Source organism: Thalassophryne amazonica, chromosome 1 (assembly GCF_902500255.1).
Source record: "Thalassophryne amazonica chromosome 1, fThaAma1.1, whole genome shotgun sequence".
Classification (NCBI taxonomy): domain Eukaryota; kingdom Metazoa; phylum Chordata; class Actinopteri; order Batrachoidiformes; family Batrachoididae; genus Thalassophryne; species Thalassophryne amazonica.
Genome location: NC_047103.1, coordinates 120,865,428 through 120,877,507, shown reverse-complemented (window position 1 = coordinate 120,877,507; position 12,080 = coordinate 120,865,428). Strand labels below are relative to the sequence as shown.

The 12,080-nt window shown below is 42.9% G+C and overlaps 1 long non-coding RNA gene across 1 annotated transcript; it reads left to right on the top strand.

Annotated features, from left to right (window-relative positions):
- The first annotated feature begins 227 nt into the window (after nucleotides 1–227).
- On the top strand, nucleotides 228–11,217 carry LOC117520254. Its single transcript, XR_004563586.1, has 3 exons — nucleotides 228–237; nucleotides 7,953–7,955; nucleotides 11,083–11,217. It is a non-coding gene; the product is annotated as an uncharacterized LOC117520254 (long non-coding RNA).
- Nucleotides 11,218–12,080: the final 863 nt, after the last annotated feature.

Genomic DNA, 12,080 nt, shown 5'->3' with positions numbered 1-12,080 from the left:
AGGCGACTGCAACCTCTCTGGGATCACAGCCCACATGGAACCACTCTGGTTTCACTCCTCCATGCACACTGTGAAGATTTATTCATGTTGTTTGTTAAATAAAAACTGTTGTGGACATTTTCGCCTTGACTTAAAGTGTCATTTACTTCTTACTTGAACCTTTTTAAATAACAGAACTGTTCTCACAATTAAATCCAGCATTTGTCATACTTATACACACACACACACACCCATTTGGTAATACTTTTAGAGAAAATAGGGATATTAGCTAACAACAGTGACCAATGGATGGTGATAATTAAATTCTGGACTCACATGCCATTCCAGCAGGGGGCAGTAAATCATCTATTTAAAGCCAAGTGGTCTCGATGTGTCCGTGTGTGCGTGCGTATATGTGTGCCTGCATACATATATGCACGCACGTATAACTTTGATCACAGACAAACTGGGGAGAGCTGACATTTAGCTGACATTAGCTGCCCAGGGTCTCCTAACGTGGTTTTGGTCTCTGGGGTCCTGTAGAGGTAATTGACTTTCCAAGATGGCGCCTGTGACTGGCGTGGCCGTCGCTCGGCTCCTGTTGTGTTGGTTACTAATGGCCACTTTTACGACATTTGTTATTTTAGCAGCCCGACTAGCAGATGGAGGTGTCTTGGCTTTACGGACTTACGATCGGGACTCTTTGTTTCATATCAAGGAGACAATGGAGAGCCTATTTGCTTCACGAGACAGGTTCAACCAGGCGTTTCCTCCGCCCCTAACTATCGGCTCCCACTCACCTGATTATCCGCTGCTGTTGAGGGCGCCATGTAAGATCCACAGGAGACTGAGGAAAAAAGGCTTTTTGGATAAGAGGAGAAGAGGCTCGCGGGCTGGTGTCCAGGTGAAGAGAAGGCGTGCAGCGGCGCATTTGGGCGCCAGCACCGGTGGCCTTGCTTCCTCTACCACATTCCTCTCTTTGATGTGTGCGATGGCACATCTGCATCGACACCTGTTCGGTTAGGTACGGGTGTTCTAGACTTTTCTCAGCGCTGGTATCCTGGTGGCGTAGTTCCATCGCTACTGTGCACTTCCGTGTTTATGCCTCCGCCTGCACGGATCAGCTGGAGTCCACGTGACCACTTTCTTCGTCCTATCCCATTGCGAGCCTCAGACAGCGCCTACGTGACGTCGTCCACCTTGCGCCTTGGTTTATTGAACGTGCATTCAATCGCCAATAAATCATTTTCCCTGAATGATCTTATATCAACGGAAATGTTGGACTTAATGTGCCTTTCGGAGACTTGGCAGAGAGAAGACGAATTTCTTCATTTAAATGAGCTCTGCCCTGCTGGGTTCTGTGTCTTTGGGAAGCCCCGCCCCTGTCGCCGTGGTGGGGTTTATAAAGAGGATTGTGTGTGTAAAGGGGTACAGTCACAGGATTTTCCCTCCTTTGAATCACAGTTGGTCAAGGTGGGTTTCTCAAACCCATTTTTCTGTGTGTTGGTTTACCGCCCCCCAGGCCCTGCTACTGCCTTTCTTAAGGATTTTAGTGACTTTATCCTCTATTATAACGTTGGAATCTGTTTTAATTCTTGGAGATTTAACCTTCATGTTGATGACAAGTTATCTTGCTCTGCTATGGAGCTTTTATCGTTGACTGAAGCTTTTAATTTTGTGCAACATGTTTCTGAGCCCACTCACCAAAAGGGTCACATTTTAGATTTAGTTTTTACACTTGGCCTTAAATATGTCTATAAAAGATGTCCACTTGAGCGACCATAGTCTCGTTTCGTTTGACCTGCATTCCAGCTCTGATCAGAAGCCCTTAGAAATTATGTCTCGGAGGCGTATCATCACTGCTGAAACTGCAGAAAGATTTTCTTCTATGTTTAATCCTTGTTTGTTCACTGATTTTCTTGATATGGACAATTTTATCCAGTGTTTTAACCAACACTGTGATTCGTTGGCTCCTGTCAAATACAATGTGTCTTTACAGAAAAATGAGTGCCCTTGGATTAATGAAGAGCTCTTAAGTCTTAAGAGACTGTGTCGAAGAACTGAACGCCTGTGGAAAACCTCTAAACTTGAGGTTCACAGGCTTCATCTCAGGGAGCTGGTTCTATCGTATAACAAAATGGCTGAGAGTGCCCGCTCTGTCTACATACGTCAGCTGGTGTCTGTGAATAAGAAGAATGCCAGAGTGTTGTTTGATACAATCAACTCTCTTGTATGTCCTGCTGCTTCAGTTACTCCTGTGTTTTTTGAAGCTGACAGCAATGCTTTTTTGAGTTTTTTCACTGACAAAATCAAGTTGATTAAGGATAAAATTCCACCCTCCCTGTGTGGTACTTCTATTGTTATTGAGCCTGCTCCCAGCATTTGGTCTTCATTTAGGGCTGTGACACTTGCTGATATTTCGGCATTGGTGAGCAAGATGAAACCTTCCTCTTGCTCATTGGACATCCTTCCCTACAGGCTCTTTATTAAAGTATTTGAGGTAATTGGTCCGTGTATTACTAGAATGGTAAATCTTTCTTTGTCCACCGGTGTGTTTCCCAGTGCTTTGAAGCATGCCATAGTGTTGCCCCTGCTGAAAAAACCAGGTTTAAATCAAATGGAGCTAAGTAGTTTTAGACCTATTTCTAAGCTCCCATTCCTGTCTAAGATCCTCGAGAGGGTGGTTTCAGACCAACTGACACTCTTCCTGGATCAGAATAACATTCATGACAGGTTTCAGTCCGGTTTTCGTAGACAACACTCTACGGAAACGGCTCTTTTGAAAGTGACCAGTGACATTATGATGTCTGCTGATGCTGGGAAATCCACCGTGTTGGTTCTTTTGGATTTGTCCTCTGCCTTTGATACTGTTGACCACCAGGTCCTGCTGAATAGACTGAGGGATCATATCGGACTGTCGGGGTCAGTTCTTCGGTGGTTTTTTCATATCTGTCTGGGCTCAGCTTTAGCATTTTTGCTAACCAGATAAGGTCAGAGTCTGCGGACCTGTTATGTGGAGTCCCTCAGGGTTCTGTATTGGGCCCCATTTTGTTTTTATTGTACTTGATCCCTTTAGGTAGGATCATTCAAAGATTTACTGATGTCTCTTACCAGTTATTTGCGGATGACATCCAGCTTTACTGCTCCTTTAAGCCATCTGAGATTAAGAGGCTCGATTCCCTCCTCCATTGTTTGGCGGAAATTAAACAATGGCTAATGAATAACTTTCTTCAGCTTAAAGCAGACAAAACAGAGACATTGGTTATTGCCCCTGATGCCCATATTCCAGGTATTCAGCAGTACTTGGGAGACCTGGGCCAGTCTGCTAAATCATGTCTTCGAAACCTGGGTGTCATTTTTGACAAAGACATGTCGTTGGTACAGCATTGTAAACAGCTGATGAGGAATTGCTTCTTTCAATTAAGAAATATCTCTAAGCTCAGGAAAATGGTGTCTCGAAATGATTTAGAGCTTATTATTCATGCTTTTGTGTCAACACGTTTAGACTATTGTAACAGTTTGTTTTCATGTCTAAACAAGAAGGAGTTGCGTCGACTGCAGTTGGTACAGAACTCTGCAGCAAGAATTCTGACACAAGCTAACAGAAGGACTCATATTTCCCCAATTTTAAAGGAACTTCATTGGCTGCCAGTGTCCTTCAGGATCAATTTTAAAATTTTGGTTTTAACTTTTAGAGCTCTACATGGCCAGGCGCCTCCCTATATCTGTGACCTCATCCAGCCTTATGCCCCTGCCAGGGCTTTGAGGTCTGTGGACCAAAATCTGTTGATGGTTCCTCGCACCCATTTTGCAACCAGAGGAGAGCGATCCTTCCAGGCTGTTGCTCCCAGGCTTTGGAATGGTCTCCCGCTCTCTCTGCGCTCACTGGACTCTGTCAATACTTTTAAAAGCCAACTTAAGATTTTCTTTTTTACTCAAGCGTTTGCTTAGCTTTTAGGCTGCTCTGTGATCCTATGTTATGTTTTATGTTTTTATGTCTCGGCCATTGTCTGATGTTTTGTGTGGTGTACTCTGCATTTATGTTGTGAAGCACCTTGTGGCTCTTGTCTGTGAAAGGTGCTATATAAATAAAATTTACTTACTTACTTACTATTTACTATTTACCGTTTGGTATACTTATGTATTTTGGGTCAAGGATGAATGCCACCAAAATGGAACGTTGATAGGACTAATGTTTTTGGGTCAACTACGTATATTAGCTAACAAAACTGAATAAATGGACATTGATAATTACATTCTGGACTCACACGTCATTCCAGCTGGGGGCAGTAAATCATCTAAATATTAAAATCGAAGTGGTGTCTGTGTACATGTATGCATGCATGATTTTATTTAGTAAGTTCAATGTAAGTACATAATATAATTGTAAATACATTAAAAACACATGGATGACATAAGAAAGTGAAAACACTTATTTTAATTGCGGTCCATTTAAAAATAAATGACAAAATAGCAGTAATAATAAAATAAAATACATTTCTAAATACATTAAGACAGTAAATTAACATTAACAAATTACATAATTAACAGGAAATAAAAGGGTTACCTTCTTCCTCTAAAAGTTGTTGAGGTCTAAGGTTCTAAAAATTCTGGTCTCACACGCCATTTCCAACTCATTATAGAAACTTTGCATAATTATTACCACTCTGGTGATGGTCTAGTGGTTTAAGCATTGGGCTTGCGACCAGAGACTCCTCAGTTCAAACCCCAACCTGACTGGAAAATCACTAAGGGCCCTTGGGCAAGGTCCTTAATCACCAAGTTGCTCCTGCTGTGTACTGAGCACCTTGTATGGCAGCACCCTGACATCGGTGTGTGTGTTTTTGGGTGCAGGTGAGGCATCATTGTAAAGCGCTTTGAGCATTTGATGCAGATGGAAATTGCTATATAAATGCAGTCCATTATCATTACCGTTGAAAAATGTCAGCTACCTATTTTATAAACACTTTTCAATCTAGAGCCCATGGATCCCCACGGGCAGCTCACTAGTGTGTGTTGTCATTTCGACTGCTCCCGTCTCGGGATGGGAGCAGCGGATACAGCCAGATCCGCACGGTAATTGGCACAGGTTTACGCTGGATGCCCTTCTGATGCAACTCCAGTTTCACCCGGAGAAACACACACATAGCCGCTGGTGTTTCCAAAGAGGTACGGGCAACACACTAGTAATAATAAATATATTTTTAACATGTAAAACATTCAATCTGTATTGTACAGAGTGTGTTTGTTTTACTCCTACAATTCTGTGCAAAGTGGAATTGAAGAACAACTGTTTGACTTTAAAAAATAAATAAATAAAAAAAGGAAATGAGAAGCTTTAATTAATCCTCAAACGACTGAATGTGGTCATTTATGACCCTGGGAATATATTTACAGTGAGGAAAATAAGTATTTGAACACCCTGCGGTTCTCCCACTTAGGTGCATGTCCACTGTGAGAGACATAATCTGAAAAAAAAATCCATAAATCACAATGTATGATTTTTCAGAGTAGTCCATCCCAGCCTTGTGCAGGTCTACAGTTTTGTCACTGGTGTCCTTAGACAGCTCTTTGGTCTTGGCTATGGTGGATTGTGATTGATTGAGTGTGTGAACAGGTGTCTTTTATACAGGTAACAAGTTCAAACAGGTGCAATTAATACAGGTAAAGAGTGCAGAATAAGCGGACTTCTTAAAGAAAAATTAACAGGTCTGTGAGAGCCAGAATTCTTGCTGGTTGGTAGGTGTTCAAATACTTATTTGCAGCAGTAACATACAAATAAATTATTAAAAAATCGTACATTGTGATTTCTGGATTTTTTTTTAGATTATGTCTCTCACAGTGGACATGCACCCAAGATGAAAATTTCAGACCCCTCCATGATTTCTAAGTGGGAGAACTTGCAAAACCGCAGGGTGTTCTTTTCCTCAGTGTATGTGCACCATTTCTCACATTTTAAAAGGAAAAAGTTTCCTACCAAGAATCTGTTCATCTATTTGTCTTGCATTTGTTCATAGAATTTTGCAAGGACCAGCCGATTTGTGTGGCAAGGGTCACTTACATTATAACTTCAGATGGCATTATAATTTGCCAACTATAATCATGATGTTTCATTGTTTTGCAAGAAAGCATGGCCAAAAGACCTAGAATAGCAAGATTTACAGCTGCAAAAGACTGCTTCTTGATGCCCAGAGTGAGGATCATGTTGTCGAGTGACACTATTACAACTAAGCCTGGAAGTTAGTCATGGGGAAGTGGTGATAATTCAATTTGTAGTGGATATTAATATAATTTGCTTTTACTAACTTTTGGCCATGCAGACATAAGATGTAGCACGTTTAAATATTGAATAATTATAATAATAATATAATTATTATAATATAATTATTATAATTACTATAATTGAATAATAATTATTTAGATCAAAATTGGATTAAATTGGACTGGGCCTCACCAACGTGGCACCAAATTAATTAGCAAATTTAAGATGTAATAAGTATTTGGCAGCAATGGTTGGACCAAAATGTAATGAATTTGAATATTAAAGGATTATTAACCGAATGTGAGGTCTGTACGGGGAAATATAAGGCCGACGTGTTATCAGTACAGACCAAATGAAGCGAGGTCCATGCGAAAAACACGGAGGTCTGATATCCCTGTACAGACTGAGCAAGTGAGGTTAATAATTCATTTATTATATGGCTGTTATATATAAACACACAAACTTACAGTATCTGTGTGTTTTTTCAGATGTTGTTTAGATATTTATGGAGTACGTTCATTGCCGACTTGCTTTTTCTAATCGTGTTTTTAGCTTCTGGTTTGTAAAGAAAATACGCATTTCGGACTGACTGTCATGGAAACCCATCCGATATGGGAAAATATCCAACTGGTAATCAGTCAGTCAGAGTGCGTGTGGCATCGCAGCCATATAATAATAAGATTTATTAATCTTTAATTTTAGAAAGGCCCTCCTTATGGGGAGCAAGGTAAGTCACGCCTCACTAGTAAAGATTAGATTTAATTGGAATGATATTAATTACCTCAGGAATTATTAAGGGGCATCACCTATTTAAAGCATAGGTACTTTAATTTAAACAATCATTAATTAATCAATAACCATTAAACAATTTCAAATCAATCAGTCTCAGATCTAAAAGTCATAACGTCTATGATACGACTGACCAGTGACAGGTCACTGGCATTTTGAGGATATGATCAATGATTAAATAGTTATATTATGGACACATTTTATTACTCATGAGACGGTGAAAGTTAAAGCAGTGAAAGAATGTTAAGGAAATAAGTGAATAAATCTGATTGGAATTTAGTGATGAATTTTGGGTCGCCAATTATTACAAGAAAATTATCAAACAAATTTGTATGAAGCCACCTTGTACCATTTAACAAAGCCTTTTGATGGGTCACTTAGCTGATTCTTTGAAGATCACAATCCGATCTGCTTCAGTCATTGATGGGCCAGCTTTGGCCTGAGCTTGCCTGGTTCTGGGGTTGAACTGCAGGTTTTCCCTGGTGATACCAGACATGGTTTCGGCTTGGTTTACCTGCAGGACAGAGCAGTGGTTCTGCACAACTGTCAGCTTGTTCAGGTTGGTCCAAGGATGAAGGTTTAGGTGTTTGTTAAAAGTGGTATTCTGGTGTCCTCAAAAACTTGTGGGACTGGATTAAAAGTCTTTGTAAACTTGGAAAAAAGTTAAAAGCTTGAAAAAGTCATTGTACAGTTACGGAAACAGGAAAAAAAAAAAAACACTTTTCTGTAAATTTGCTCTTATTCTGAAAAACTCAGCTAGGAAGCTGTGTTGTGAGCTGCCTTTGTCTGCCTCCCTTTCCTGTCTGTTTTTAGCCTTGTGTGTAGTTTGTTAATTTTCCTCCAGATGGCACATTGTGAGTTGAGGAACACCTGCTGCTCATCATCGATACACACCTGACGTTCATGAGTGGCTCATCAGCAGTGGGTTACTTAAACCCAGGCTTTCAGCTCATTCACGGCCAGATTCTTGCATTGCATCCTGATCATGAAGCTTCCATGACCCTGACCACGTCTTTCCTGCCGCTTCCATGCGCTCCGATGTCTTAGCTCTCCGCAGCTCTTTCAAGGTAACCTGGCCAACTCTAATTTCCATATTAAAGCTCAGTCATCATTGATATTTTTGGTATTTCCAGACACTCTCCTGTGCAGCTTCCTTGTCACACATGTTCATGGCTCCCAGACCACATTCTGCAGGATGTCACTTTGGAATTCTCTGGCTCTCAGCTACAGAGCACATAGCTATGCCATGCTTCAGTTAAGTTCCTTCATGTTCTGTGAGATCCCATTCTCACCCTGCCCCTGTTTGTGACTGTGCATGAATAAAAACTGTTCCAAAACTGACTCCTTGAACTGTTTCAAGAACTAGTACAAGAACTATTTCCAAGAACTGTTTTTCTCAGAACTGTATGAACTCTGATATTGAACTACTAAGAAATGTCCAACTGGTTTCTAAAGTCAAGTCCTACTTAATTGGAACTGTGTCACAAGATGCGCAGCTCTGAAGATAATCATGAACTGTGAACGATTCCTGAACAGCAAACCTTATTTCCTAGACTGTGAACATTATTTCCAGAACTATGACCATTCCTGTTTTAAGCCTTCAGTGAACTGTCTTTTGTTAGAGGCTTCAGTGTTATGAGTGCAATCACTCACCTCCTCTCTCCTCCGTTCTCCTAGTTCCTGTTCTCGGCTCTGTGCATTCCACCTGGCCCCGGCTCAAGTACCATATACTCCAGGATTTCAGTTCCCTTACAAGACTGGCTCAGGAACCTGCAGCTCCCTAATTTCCACCGCTACGAGCGGGCTGACTCTCCAATCTGCAGGCACCCCCAGCCAGTTATGTTCCTTGCTCCCAGCATTTGAGTTCATCGTCTGTACCAGTCCGGTCCCGTCTGGACTTCTAACCATAACAAGTTGTCTATAAAAGTGACAAACTTGACAAAGCTGGCACGTTGCCATCCCAAGTAACAAAACCAATGAATTAACAAAGAAAGCCACGCGGAGCTTTTAGCTTTTAGGCCTGTTCTGTTGTGTGTTGGGGGGTGTGGCTGGATGTTTTGGTGTTCTTTTCTTTTCTTTGCTCTTCAGGTGGCATGAGAACTGATTTGTCTGTGGAGAAGGTGCTGGCTGAAGAATCCTCACCCTCATCAACATCATGTGTAGCACCTGTGAGGTGCTCACATGCAACCCTTAAAGACTTTCAGCTGAAGCAGTTAATTGGATGGGCGTTCTGCATTTAAGGCATGTGTGATTCAAGCAAAACTGCCGGGAACTCGACCTTGTGATGTCCGTTTGTGAGACGCTGAGGACTGCGCCTGGGTTTGACACATCGAGCCCGTGAAGCAGGGAAGGGTGAGGGACACATGCTGTCAGCACACATTAAAGGTGATTAAGTGTCCGACTAATTGTTGATAGTAACTTGGTGTTTTGATACGCAGTATACTGGAATGTGATGAGAATTGTGCAGTTTGCTTCTCACTGCTGTGGGTGCAGGATAAGTGATCCTCCACTTGTTGTGAGAAGTGCTCATTTGCATAAATTAAAAATACAGACTGAAGTGTTGCTGATAGCGTGTGTCTTTTGAAAGATATTGTTGTAACTGTTGACTTACCTCACCTCTTCTTTCCTTCACAGAGAGTCAGTTTGTCGTGTCCACCTGGGGGGTTGTTTGTCTGGTGGTAGTGGGTCCAGGAACGCCGGGCTTCTATCCTTTTGGGGCGCTTAAGAGCGCGCCAACAGTCACTCCACAGAAGGACGTTGTTTCAGTTTGTACACATTATTATGCACAGGTGAAAAATAAATTGTTTCTGTTGTTGGAACCGCTTTCTGGTTAATTTTTAGCGCTGGGTTCTGTCTGACGCAGGTCCGCCTCCTCAACTCGCGTCGACACATAACATGTTCAGCCACAAAGAAAAGTAAGTGCTTGCAAGGGAGAACAAGAGAAGCAAGAGAGCGTAATGCCTGGTTCACACGGCAATATTTTAAAATTGTCTGTAGATTTCCAATACCTGAGAGACGACACACATGGCAATAAAAAAAATCATACATCTAACAGTTTTGTTCATACATAGACGGTAAGAGCTCCCGGAAGCATCCCTGAAGAGTTTTTGGCCATCTTAAGGATCAAATGCCGTTGTTAACGCCGGCACTAGGGGGCGTGGCTTAGTTCTGGCTTTACCGGGGAATCGTTGAAAAAAATTATTCAAACATGTCAAATAATCCGGGAGCGCTCCCGGAGAATTTGCGTGAAGACAGAGACAACGCGAACAACGGCGTTTGATACTTTTTAATCGCCGTTTCATCCTGCCCCTTCCTGTAGTGCCGCAGTTTACACCGCCGTAATTGCCGGCCGGCGTTGTATCCCTAACCAACGGCGTGTAAAACGGCAATAGAGCCCACATTGGCATCATCAACGGCATTTTAACCGGCGACAGAGGCAGACAAAACGGCGCCGCTAGCGGACAGTACGCCGTTCTAAACACCACCTCCCAGTTAAAACGGCATTCCAAACGGCCGATAGGCGGTGGTCAGTATAAAAACGCTAGCGTGCTGCATGCACTCGCGGCCAGCTCCAGATATTTTTGCAGAGAAGCTCCAGTATGCCTCCTAAAAGAAAATTGGCAGCGGCAAGGACTTATCAAGAGGTCTGGTTCAGAAACAGAGGGGAGGCCTGTGGTGGAGACGGAGCAACATGTTGAGGAGGGGGAAAGGAAGGAGAAGAAAAGGCTGAGGATGATCTCCCTCCCCCTGCAGTGACAGAGGCATGTATACCTGCTGCTTCAGCCTATTATACTCTGGGGGCGGTGCCTATATGCAAAAGATCCTGGAGTAACGCAGGATTTGCCTGGATAAAAACATGGGTATTAACCAGCGGTACACAGGGCATTATTGGCAGCAGCAGAACACCGCCATTCTCACGCGTGCCTTAACCTGTGATTGTAAAGGATAGAACTGGGTATTAACCCCCGTTGCCTGACGTGTGCCGGATGCTACTGCGTCAAAACGCGACTTTATTCGGCGGATTTAGCAGCGTTTTATCCGTGTATCTGCAGATAGTATGGCGGTCAAAACACCGGCGAAATGCTCCGCCCCTTTCCACCGCGAAAACAGCCGGAACTACCGCGAACTTTGGTCTTCGTACTACTCGCCGACAAAACCGTCTATGTGTAAACGGGGCTTAAGACTCAAAGGCATCTCTCCACACTCCACTAGAAGAGCAGGGATCGGGGTGGTCCTCATTGCCCCACAACACGCCCTCAGGGCATTAGCCTGCACAACATCTAGCTTTGTAAGAGTCGTCTTTGCTGCATTACCATACGCTAAACAAACATAGTCAAATGAAGCTCGAACGATTGCCCAATATATCATGAGAAGTGCACTTTTATCTTTTATCTGCACTGCAACTACTTCCTGCAAGACAACGCATAACATTTATAATCTTAACACATTTAGCCACAGTCTTTTCCACATGAGCTTTCCATTTTAACCTCTCATCAAAAAGCACACCTAGGAACTTGAAAATTTTAACTCTTTCTATTTCACTGACGCTATTACCACAGCTCTCCACACCACGCTGAGCCACTTGGAGCACCAGGGGAGCGATGTGAGGATGCTCTTGCTGGACTTCAGCTCAGCCTTCAATCACATCATCCCAGAGATCCTGGTCCAGAAATTAACACATCTGGGCATCTCCACCCCCATCTGCCAGGGGATCAAGGACTTCCTCACAAACCGGCCACAGTCCGTGAAACTTAGCCCCCACCTTTCCTCCACCATCACACTCAGCACCGGTTCCCCACAAGGCTGTGTACTGAGCCCCCTCCTGTTCATCCTTTACACACACGACTGCTCTCCGACCCATCCCACAAACACCATCATAAAGTTTGCGGATGACACCACCGTGATTGGGCTCATCTCAGGGGGGGGGATGAGAATGACTAAAGAGATGAGGTCAATCAACTGACAGTGTGGTGTTCAACTAACAACCTGCCACTGAACACCACAAGAACAAAAATAATCCTGGACTTCAGGAAGGGCAGGGCTGACCCAG